Source organism: Mobula birostris, chromosome 6 (genome assembly GCF_030028105.1).
Source record: "Mobula birostris isolate sMobBir1 chromosome 6, sMobBir1.hap1, whole genome shotgun sequence".
NCBI lineage: Eukaryota > Metazoa > Chordata > Chondrichthyes > Myliobatiformes > Myliobatidae > Mobula > Mobula birostris.
The window spans coordinates 75,655,301-75,667,982 of NC_092375.1; the positions used below are offsets into that span (position 1 = coordinate 75,655,301).

Sequence of the window (12,682 nt, forward strand, 5' to 3'; positions counted from 1 at the left end):
CTGAATGCACAACACTTCAAACTTTTACAGTAAGTGGATGGCTATAGCAGCAGCAGATCACAGATATATACAATGTATAGTGCATGTGTGTACATAATATATTATGTTGGCAGAATGCAATCACTATGTATTATAGAGTCATAGAACACTACAGCATAGAAACAGGCCTTCGGCCCATCTAGTCCATGCCAAACTACTAGTCCCATCAACCTGCACCCATATCATAAATCCCCACACCCTCTCATCCATGTATGTATCCAAAATTCCTCTTCAATTTTGAAATTGATCCCACATCCACCACTTCCTCTGGCAGCTCATTCCACACTCTCATGACCCTCTGAGTAAAAATTTCTCCCACATGCTACCCTTAAACTTTTCACCTTTCACCCTTAGCCCATGACCTCTAGTTATAGTCTCACCCAACTTCAGTAGAAAAGGCCTGCTTGCATTTACCCCTCAATTTCGTATACCTCTATCAAATCTCCCCTCAATCTTCTACATGTAGGGAATAAAGTCCCTACGCCTTCAACCTTTCCTTGTAACTGAGTCCTCAAGTCGCAGCAGCACTCTTAAAACCTTATTGTCATTCTTCCTGTAGGTTGGAGACCAGAACTGCACACAATACTCCTAATTAGGCCTTATCAACATCTTCTACAACTTCAGCATAACCTCCTAACTCCTGAACTCAATACTTTGATTTACGAAGACCAATGTGTGACTATATATATGTTAAATAAGTAGTGCAAAATAAAAGCAGTGAGGTAGTTTTCATGGGTTCAAACTCCATTTAGAAATCTGATGGCAGAGGGGAAGTTGGATAGAGCAGTAGCGGTACCTTAGGAAGGTGGCATCCATCATTAAAGACCCCCACTACCCAGGACAGGCCCTTTTCTCATTGTTACCATCAGGTAGGAGGTACAGAAGCCTGAAGGCACACACTCAGCGATTCAGGAACTGCTGCTTCCCCTCTGCCATCCAATTCCTAAATGGACATTAAACCCATGAACAATACCTCTCTACTTTTTTAAAGTTTCTATTTTTGCACTACTTATTTTAACTGAACTATTTAATAGACTTATATATACTTACTGTAATTCCATTTTTTTCTCCATACTTATCATGTTTTTCCATTGTACTGCTGCCATAAAGTTAACATATTTCACAACTTATGCTGGTGATATTAAACCTGATTATGAATCACTGAGTGTGTGCCTTCAGGCTCCTGTGATGGGGGTCCTTAATGATGGATGCTGCCTTTTTGAGGCATCGCTCCTTGAAATTGTCCTCAATGCTGGGGAGGCTTCTGCCTATGGTGGAGCTGACTAAGTTTACAACTTTTTGCAGCTTGTTTCGATCCTGTGCAGTAGCCTCCCCCCGCCACCTCCCCCCACAATAACAGATGGTGATGTAGCCAGTTAGAATGCTCTCCACAGTACATCTGTGAAAATATGCAAGTGTCTTTCGTGTCTTCAAACTCTGAATGAAATGTAGCCACTGTCCAGCCTTCTTTGTAACTGCATTGGTATGTTGGGCCCAGGATAGATCCTTAGAGATGTTGACACCCAGGAACTTGAAATTGTTCCATATAAGGGATCTGTTGTAGTCAGATAGTGTGGAACTGACAGGTGATGCACCAGCCCTCCAAGCTTGAAACCACATATTATACTTGTTGTACAATGCCTTTGACTTACCCAGCCAACCATAACCTCCACACAATCTCCAATATATTCTATAAAGTGGTGCTGGCAATGGATAATCTGTAAATCTTTCCTCTGCCTTCAACCTTTAGAAACAATGGTCACAGTCCAAATAAGATCCCAAACTTCATCTGTAGTTAGAGATGTCATATGATGTCTGTTTGCTACACTAAAGTGATTTAAAACCAGATTGTGCTCATGAAATTTGGAATAGCTGATTAGGCAGCTTAACCATAACTGAATCAGCAAGATGAAGAGAGGATGACTGACTGACGCTTGCCAAAGGCTTACTAGGACTCCCCATAAAACTTCCACCATCGTCTAGTACCTTCTCTAGGCAGTACGAGCTTCAAAATGGATTGTCTTCACAACACATGAAAGACATGGAAGTCTGTACCCTGTGCATGTGTGAAACATACAATATTCTATCTACTGTCTTTGAATTATCAGAATGACTTGCCAAGAGGAAAGATTGAATTATCTCTGAGGTTACCTAGGAGAAGAATGTAGTCCCCAGCTTGTTTTAAGGCAAGCAGGGTATTCAAACTGCAATGCGGGCGTGGGGTGGGAGGGGTGTGATTGGACGCCATCAGAATGGACAGATGAACAAGCTCCACTACATGGTCACCCAAAACATATAAAAAAGCTTCAATGCTCCTGAATTACTTGGGCAATGGGGAGGTGAGGCTGCAAAATACCATATGTAATAGCAATTTGCAGAGAAAATAATATCCTCCTCTTCGGAATTTAACCTTTTATCACAACATACAAACTCTCTTACACAAATGACATAGAAGAAGAAAGAGAAAGCCCTTAACTCCGAGTGGAGTCCTCGGGACACCGTCATGATGGTGTTTTTTTTTTTTAGCAGGCTTTGTTATTTTTACAAGGCTGAGTTGCTAGCTCGACGCTCAACTCAGCACGGATGGAAAGCGTGCAAGGGAGCCGGCTGGATTCGAACTCCGGAGCCTTTGCTCCGAAGTCCAGCGCTGATGCTACTACGCCACCAGCCAGCTATATAAATGACATTCTCACATAAAAAGGCAGACCTCATCTGGGAACAAGTACCTTAGGAACAACGTCTCTAGTCAACTGCTGAATCAGAATCAGGTTTAATATCACTAGCATATGTCATGAAACTTGCTTTGCGGCAGCAGACCAATGTAATACATAACAATAAAAACTGAATTACAGTTATATATATACATATATACATACACACACACACACACACACACACACACAATGTATAAAATAGATAAATTAAATAAATAGTGAAAAAAAAGTCGTGAGGTAGTGTTCATGGGTTCAACGTCCACTCAGAAATCTGATGGCAAAGGGGAAAATGCTGTTCCTGAATCATTGAGTGTGTGTCTTTAGGCTTCTGTACCTCCTTCCTGATGGTAGCAATGAGAAGAGAGCATGTCCTGGGTGATGAGGGTCCTGAATGATGGATAACCCCTTTCTGAGGTATTGCTGCTTGAAGATGTTCTAGGTGCTGGGGAGGCTAGTGCCCATGGTGAAGATGACTGAGTTCACAACTTTCTGCAGCTTCTTTTGATCCTGTGCAGTAGCGTCTCCATAACAGAGGGCAATGTTGCTTCCTCTTTCCAAACTGACATTACTTCCTGTATTAACTAGGAAGCAACACCATTCATTTCTTAGTTGTTTTAACTGTAATTGGCTTGAAATCAATTCTTGCTCTTTAAGGCTTTTCTGCTAGTGGCTTAAACGCAGTAGATAAAAGTCTATAGACTATAAAACAAGTGATCTTGGCTGGTGAATGTTTGAGTGAGTTTTAGGAAAACAGGTGATTTACAGGGTGCAACGAACTCTCTGCACCAATTGCTTTATTTTCACCAGATGTTTATAGTTGAAAATCCAAAGTATTTTAGCTTGTTGGCAGAAATAAAAGTATAAAATCCCTGGATGCTAATGCTTTTGCACATGGCAAGGTAAATTGACTTAGTAGTATATCAACCACTAAACAGACTTTCATAACATGACATTCAATGAGTTTCTATTCATTTTATTGTCATTGCCAAGAATATCAGATGTGGTTGCTTCCTTTTTATTTACCTGGCCACAAACATTTAATATTCTCATCAGATTTGAGGAGGCTATCACAGTTTGTTAAAATTATGCCTCATCAACAGGCAATTGTCAGGTTTCAGTGGATTTAAAACTGATGTGACAATTTTTATTCCTCAAGCACAACCCTGATTACATCAAACTTCCAACACCGCCAACACAAATTCCTATTTGTCGTGGAAAGACTTTCTTTCCATTGAGATACAGCTCAGAATGGACCCTTTGAGCCACACCACCCAGCAATCTCTCAACTTAATCCTCGCCTAATCATGGGACAATTTACAATGACCAATTACCCTACCAATCAGAACCAGTACGTCTTTGGACCGTGGGAGGAAACCAGAGCACCCAGAGGAAACCCAAATGGTCACAGGGAGAATGTATAAACTCCTTACAGGCAGTGGCAAGAATTGAACCCGTGTCACCTGGACGGTAAAGTGTTGTGCTAATCATTAGGCTACTGAGGAGCCCCAATTTTTTTCAACTGACACAAAATCATTTCCTTTTTCTTATTTCTGTAAATAATTATCTGATGAAAAACAGTATCTTCCTCAGTCTGCTGGCCAACAATGCCCCCTCAGCCACACATAGTCAAACAGATTGAAATGTCAATCATTAAAATGCTCTTTGTGAAATCTAGCTATGTCCAAAGTGATTCATGCATTCTTACATAATAGACTTTGTCTTGCACCTCACTCCACTTTTCCCTCAGTTCTGAGGCAGGGTCACTGATAACTGCCTTCTCTTTCCCCAGTTGCTGGTTGGCTAGCTGTGTTCCTCCAGCATTTCTGTTTTTGTTTCATGTTCCAACATCTACAGTTTTATTGATTTTCCATCTACCAAGATACGAACGCTTGGGGTTTTTTTTTTTAGAGTCAGATCTTACCATTTACCCAGGTAAGTGTTGACAATCTGCATTTAAGCATCAGGAATCAGGGAATCCAAATAAGACATAATGTAGGGAAAGCTTTCCTTCTACTTCAATGGAAGAGCAAAGCTATGAATGACCAAATATGGACTATCCCTGGGTTAAAAACATTTGACTCATGACTACCCCTACCTACAAATGAACTCCCATGATATTATTGAATTCAAAGAGTGCCATGTCCATACATAGTCTGTTCCTCTGAATGACAGAACTAGTTTCCACCCCCCAATTTAAAGATTGTTCTTTCTTCAAAGTTCAAAGTAAATTTTATTATTAAAGTACAAGTATGTCACCACATACAACCCTGAGGTTCATTTTCTTGCGGGCATGCTCAGCAAAACTATATAGTAACTTTCACAGGATCAATGAAAGATCAACCAGAGTGTAGAAGACAACAAGCTGAGCAAATGCAAATATAAATAAATAACAATAAATAATGAGAACTTGAGATCATGAGATAAAGAGTCCGTAAAGTGAGATCATTGGTTGTGGGAACATCTCAATGATGGGTAAAGTGAGTGTAGTTATCAGGAGCCTGATGGTTGAGGAGTAGTATCTGTTCTTGAGCCTGGTGGTGTGAGGTTCAAGAACATCTTGAGCTCACACCACCAGGTCCATCTTGTTTGCTTCTGATGCAATGCATTATAATACTGACATATGGTTGTCACAGTGTGATTTTTTTTGTATTTTCCAAAGGGGAAAAAAAATCAAAGTCTGTAATCAATGGAACCACATGTCATCTGGGGACAGACTGCACGAATTTAGCACAGATTGTTTCAAAATACCACAAGAACTGAAAGTTTAAAATAAAAGGCTGTAGTTACTGGAAATCTAAAAGAAAACAGAAAATTATGTAATCAGACAACATTCATGGAAAGAGAAACACAATTAACATTTTGGGTCAAAGGCCTTTTATAAGAACTCAAGTCAGACCAGCTGAGTGTTTCCAGTATTTCTATGTTTAAATATTTATATTTAAGTATTTGTCCTGAAGAAGGGTCTCTGTCCAAAATGTTGACTGTTTGTTTATTTCCATAGATGCTGCCCGACCAGCACTTCGTAGGTGTTGCTTTAGATTTGCAGAATCTGGAGACTTTCTCGTACTTATATTTTGAGTTTTCTTATAACATTCAAGATGGTTGTTTCAGTAACTTTTAAAAATATTTCTAATGTTTTTGAACATTAAAAACATTTAGATGTTCAACAATATTGACAGTTAAATTGGGAGGCATAGCTTAGCCAACTGTCAAGATCAGCAGTTTACAGTAAGTCCTTTTTGGGGCCGTGCATGGCCGCCTCTTACTAACTATCCCTTCCACTTACGACAGAGAGGCAGGACAAACCCAGCCATTAATCCTAAATGTTGCCAAAGTCACTTTTGAGGGGTAGAAATTTGCTACAAGGGATAAAGTGGTTCAGACATGTGGGATTCTGCTTGGGGAGCCACATCAAGTAAATGAGAATGTTGTTCATCAGTCAGCAGTGAAAGCCAACTATATTTATTTATTGAGATACAGCGCAAAATAGAGCTTTCTGGGCCAGCAGTCCCCCAACTTAATCTAAGCCTAATCACAGAACAATTTACAATGACCAATTAACCTCTGAACCTGTAAGTCTTTGGACTGTGGGACAAAACCGGACCACCCAAAGAAAGCCCACGTGATCACAGGGAGAGTGTGAACTTACAGGCAGTGTCAGGAAATGAAGCCAGGTTTTACTGTACTGTAAAGCGTTGTGCAAACCACTATGTTACTGTGGCACCCCGACTGTGCAAGTGTAAATTCAAATCTGTTCCCTCAATCTGGATATGTGAACACTTCCCAATTAAAATATTGGAAGACTGTGGCCCACACATTGCAGGAATCATAAAGGAAGCTCTCTCTCAAGCCTTGCACATATGGCCAAGGGGTTATCTAGGGATGGATCCCTGACATTGCGAGAATCTGGCTAGAAATCCCAGCACTTTCATAGATGGGAATTAAAAAGACCACCCAGGATAATTCCATTATGATGCAGTGTGAACTACAATTTTTCCTCCAGTCACATCATTAATAGAGTCTCTGACAGCTAATGTTTCTAAGGTTGGAAGAGAAATGTAATTTGTTAACTTAACAGCCAAAGGAACCTACAAGATTTCAAAATAATTTCAGAGCTTTTTCCATAGTTCTGGGGCCCACCAATGTTGTTACTATATGTGAGTTTATTCCTTCCACTCTACAGTGAGCCAGATATCCCAAAGTGCTGAAATTGAGATTTAAAGACGCTTGACCCCAGACATCATAAACACATCCCATGTTAGTGTTTATCCTCCACATAAGAATCTACCTACCTCCTTCCTTCCTCAGATCTTCTCTGCCCACCTTTCCTTCATTAATCCATCTCACTGATTCTGATCTCTACAAAACAGCTCCCTAAAGGGACAAAGATCAACAAAATTTAACCTGGCAGCCGGACAGACGAAGGAAACCTGGAACGGAAAGGTAATCAGAAGTAGAAATGGAAGAAAGTAGATTGAAATACTCTCAATTCAAAGACAGCCAACTAATATATGATTCATACATCCATATTGCTTCTCATGCTTCCTGCTGTAATAATAATGGTGGCTGTGGGAAAGTACAGTGCGTGTTCCAAGGGAAAGAGGATAAGTGACGCAAAGAAAAGGGACAGTATGGAAGGTAGGAATACATTGTGACGGTGTTAGCAATGAGTCTATGCAAAAATAATACAAAGATATATATTTATAAATGCATACTAGAATTTATGTGTAAACTGAGAAGCCGAGGTATTTATTTGGAACTTAAATGTTCATAGCATATACACTGTAATCATGCACATGAACCTTTCCATTCCCAATTGTGCTATAGATTAGGCTTGGACTGAGTAAGTGTTGTGTATTTAATATTTCAGTAATATTTGAGTAATCTTGTAAATATGTTGTTGATTACACATTCTTGTTTGTTTAATTTATTACAGGTTATATGTAAAAATAACTGAATTCCATACGTCATGACGCTACCACGTGATAAGCACATGCTTCGTTTAAAGAATAAACAGACTCGCATCTCTCAGCTCTCTTGCTTTCCTTTGAATTAGATTAATGTTACAAAACATAACATTAAGCAATAAATGTGGTGTTATATAAGTCAATGCTGCATTACCTCAATGGATGTCGGCAACAAATACTGAAATATTCCACAGTATATTCTCTTCAAACCTCTGACTAATAATTGCAAGCACTGCCTGCAGTGGAAAATAGCACAATGAAACAAAAGTCTTGGAAATCTAATTATAGTCATTCATAGTGGGAATAGCCAACTATTAATCCTTTTTTTTCTTTCATCCACATTGCACCAAAGGCTTTTAATATCAATACAGGAGCCTCTTGAGATCAATGATTTCAAGACATCATAAATATGGAATACAGCTCATATGGCACTGGGGAGATACTGCATCTCTCAATGGATGTTTTCTCCCACTAATATTACCAGGCAGCTTTGAGCATGAACTTCCCATTACATAAACTAGGAGGTCCCTTAAGATGTTGAATCCGACTGGAAGTTGTCAACAATCCCCAAGGAGCGTATCTGTAGATAATATTAACAGAATCCTGTTTGGTTTTGCAGGCATAGATTAAGAAACAACAACTAGGGTGGCAGATACTACTGGCTCGCACTTCAGACTACAACTTCCAATCACCAGTTTCCAACAAAAGTCCTCTGAAGCCTGCTGTTCAATTATTACATTTGTCACCAACTAATATGGTGTATTCTGGTATTTAACAAAAAAAAATATGAATGACCAAAGCAGCTGAGATGTCACAGACAAAAGGATATTTTAAACTCTTGCCAATCATCAGCACATTGGGTCACTGGCTAAGAACCTCACAGCATCCAGCAGTGTCATGCAGGAACATATTGCAGGGTGGCCATTAAGACACTTTAAAAGGCCTTTGTTTAGCTTTGTGATATTTAGTGAGAGTCTCTGGCAAAAACTGAATTCTGCCCAAAAGGACAGAGTTGCTTTCAAGTAAATCAGAAAATTACATGCTCAGAACAAGTGAGCATTTTGGCAATGTTGTTCCAAAAATTCTTCATTAATTACGTGCATACTGTAGAAATATTCTGTATACTACATGGCAACAGTATAGAGAATTCCCTGTTGGAACGCTGGATGGTTGTTGCATGGTCCACCATGCACTACAGTACAGCAAGTAGTTAAATGTTCAAACTTTTTTGTGGGTAGAGAGGCACCACATGTAAAAATTACTTTTTCATGTGAAATGCCTACCTAATATTACTTTTTACTTTTAAAATTTATTTATTGAGATACAACATGAAATAGGTCCTTCCAGCCTTTCAAGCCAGCAATCCCCCAATTTAATCCTAGCCTAATCATGGAACAATTTATACTGACCTATTAACCTAACAACCAGCCAATCCTTGCACTGTGGGAGGAAACACATGGGGTCACAGGGAGAGGGTACAAACTCCTTACAGGCAGTGATGGGAATTGAACCTGGGTCGCCTGTACTGTATGGCATGGTAATAACCACTATGCTACTGTTCCACCCCATAAAAAGGTCAACTGGATTGGCAAAAGGTTGAATTGGCACTTCAGACAACATAAGAATGATGAGCCAGATCCTTCATTCTTCTCACAGTTCTAATTATTTTTTGGGGGGTTTTGAAGATCTGACTACAGCCAAGGCCTTGCTGCTGCATCCACCATGTGAAGAGGAGTGGTCCACGTGGTAATTGGTTTATCATGACCACAGGTTCTGAGATACAGTGAAAAACTTTGTTCTCCAGGCTATCCAGACAGATGATTTCATAATGTAAATCCATCAAGGTAATACAAGAGAAAAGCAGTAACAGAGTGCAGAGAAGGGGCAGCACAGGTAAATAAGGTGCAAGAATAAGCAGAGGCAGTTTGTGAAGTCCAGAGACAAGAGCGTGGTGGTGAATAGATTTCAGGAGGTGGCTTTGAAAAGCTCCACGCCCGATGGGTCACTTCTGTCAAGGTCCTTCAAATTTCTTTAAAATGTTTCTGATCACCAGAGACATTTAAATAGTTCAAAAGGAATATAGAAAATATATATATTATGTAAGTATATTAAATAAATATATATATTCCAATAGTTCATAGAGGCAATCCCCACGTTATGTCTGTTGAGATAACAGGAATTCTTCCTTACAAAATTTGTAAATCATTAAAAAAAAGAGACACCGAATGGAATTTGCTCTCAGGAATTCATGTGGGAGAAAAAGAGAATATTTATACTTTTCAGCACGAGTTTCTTGATCCATGTGCAGATGATAAGATTAGTTTTATTTATCACAACTACATCAAAACATACAGTGAAGTGGAAAAGGATCTAATGCTTTCCCAGCGTATATGATGAATAAACTCTTCTCCGGCTTCCAGCCAGGTATAAGTATCAATTATAACCGACAGTTTGATGACAAACTCTGCCATTTTCTTCAGGGATGAAACCAGGGTAAGTCTAGTCCAGTGGTATGTACTAGCCATGCCCAGGCATCTTCCCTGAAGAATATGGCCGAGTTTGCCATGGAACCGTCGGTTAAAATCGATACCTGTACCCAGCTGGAAGCCTGAGAAAAATTTAATGAAGTGTATTGTTTTGATGTGCTGTTGCTTTATAGAAAATTACAATTCACACCATCTTCTAGAAATGTAGCCCTCATGTAACATGGTGGTTGTCTAACTATTTCTGAAAAATAATACACTTTAAATCCAAAACATTTTTATTATAAATTAATTAAAAACACTAAGATTGGGCTGGCTGGTGGCGCAATGACATCAGCACCGGACCCTGGAACAGAGGTTCCCGGGTTCGAATCCAGTCAGGTCCGCTCCCGAGTACGCTTTCCATCCGTGCTGGGTTGAGTGTGGAGATTGTAAATCGACCTTGTAAAATAAAGGGGAAAATACTGCGAAAATGTCTGTGTGAGGAGTGGTGCCACACAGTCTCTCTCTCTCTCGCTCCGTGCCTTTTTAAAAAAAAAGCATGAAAAAGACATCATCGCGCACACGCACGGACGCACACGCAGATGCACATGCCAAAAAAAAATTAAAAACACCAAGATTAAGAAAAAAAACTTTCCTGCCTCTAGCTTTTTAATTAAGTCTGTAAGGATGTGGTCTTACAGGAGAGTGCAGAGGAGATTCACGAGAATGTTGCCTGCATAGGGAGAGAATGGACGGGTTGGATTGTCTTCCTGGAGCAAAGGAAGATCAGAGGTGATCTGGTAGAAGATTATGAGAAGCACGAATGGGATAAATAGTCAAAATCTCTTTTGCATGATTGACACAACAAAATGGAAGGAGTTTTAAGTTTTTTGTACATAGAAGGTGATTGATATCGGGAGTGCATTGCCAGGAGAGATGGTGGGTTAAGATACAATCTTACATTTAAGACAGCCACTTCCACGTGCAAGGCCCAGGAGGATGCAGTCCTTATGCAGACAATTGGGTTAATACAAATGGGTAAAAGGTTCAGCAGAGACATGATGGGCTGAGGAGCCTGTGCCTGTACTGTACATTCCTGACTCAGTAACCTTGTCAGCCAGCCAACGTTAATGATGCAGATACAAAAGCAAGTTGTATGCTCAACATGTTTGTGCTCGGTCCCCGATTCAATAGCGAGTTTACCAACAGAGTGAGAGGTCAGAGGCACGGCCATCATCCTCCTGCTCACCTCTCACTTGCGTGTCCATTTGTAGGTGCAGAGACAAAGAACAGTTATTACTCCTTAACTGTCAGAGACACTTAAACCAGAGGGGATAACTTCACTTGCCCCATCACTGACCTGTTCCCACAAACTATCAACTCATTTTTAAGGGCTCTTCATCTCATGTTCATTCATTGTTTGTTACTAACTTATTTATTTATGCACTTATTAATGATTTCTTTTTTTTGTATTTGCATAGTTTGTTGTCTTTGGTTGTTTGTCTGTCCTGTTGGGTGCGGTCTTTCGATTCTATTGTGTTTCTTGGATTTACTGTATATGCCCACATGAAAATATATCTCAGGGTTTTATATGGTGACATATATGCACTTGGATAATAAATTTATTTTGAACTTTGAATAGAAGGAACTATTGGCATTTCTCTGCACAACCCCTGGGGGGGCAGTGTAGCATAATGGTTAGCACAACGCTTTACAGTACAGGAGATGCAGGTTCAATTCCCGCCACTGCCTGTAAGGAATTTGTATGTTCTCCCCGTGACCAGGTGAGTTCCCTCCAGATGCTCCTATTTCCTCCCACAGTCCAAAGACGTACCGGTTGGTAGGTTAATTAATCATTGTAAATTGCCCCATGATTCGGCAAGGGTTAAATTGGGAAATTGCTGGGTGGCTTGGCTTGAAGGGCCGGAAGGACTTGTTCCGTTCTCTACTCAGTAAATAAATAAAAATACATACCAGGCCAATTAGATTTAATCTTCATAGATGTCTTCCTAGTATTAAAGCCATTTCTCATGGGACTAATACATACAATATTATATATAAAATTGCTGTCAGTAATATAACCAAGAGGAATGCTCAATATTTTCTCCAGATATTTTTATTTCTAAATAGCTAGATATGAAGATATCAATAACCAATCTCCATAGTAGTGACCCAGCACTGGAGTGTCCACTGTAGTTGTTTTCTTAATGCCTGCAGACTGGCCCAGTTTCTAAAGTAAAGAATTACTTATACATAGCACTGCTCCTAAACTTAGGTCATCACAAGCCACCTTACAGTCTATATAAGTACACACCAACTATTAAGGCACAAGAGTCACATTGAAAAGATGACTAAGTATGAACCAAGGACATGTGCATCAAACCTACAGGCATGTGCTAATCTGGCTCATTTTGAACACTGTTTTGTTCCTAGCGTATTCTGCTGTAGACATGCAATTCATTACAGAGTTTGCAAGGTTGCTGCATCTCATCCTTTA

General features: G+C 39.8%; 1 protein-coding gene across 2 annotated transcripts in view; it reads right to left on the reverse strand.

Annotated features, from left to right (window-relative positions):
- gpm6bb (glycoprotein M6Bb) overlaps window positions 1-12,682 on the reverse strand; it is a 191,650-nt gene that overhangs the window by 114,935 nt on the left and 64,033 nt on the right. Inside the window, exon 2 of one of the 2 annotated variants that reach the window (XM_072260684.1) lies at window positions 7,046-7,127. The exons of the other annotated variant lie outside the window; for it this stretch is intronic. The gene's annotated coding sequence lies outside the window, so the exon portion shown is untranslated. The remainder of the gene's footprint in view (window positions 1-7,045; window positions 7,128-12,682) is intronic. 2 annotated transcript variants of the gene reach the window in all.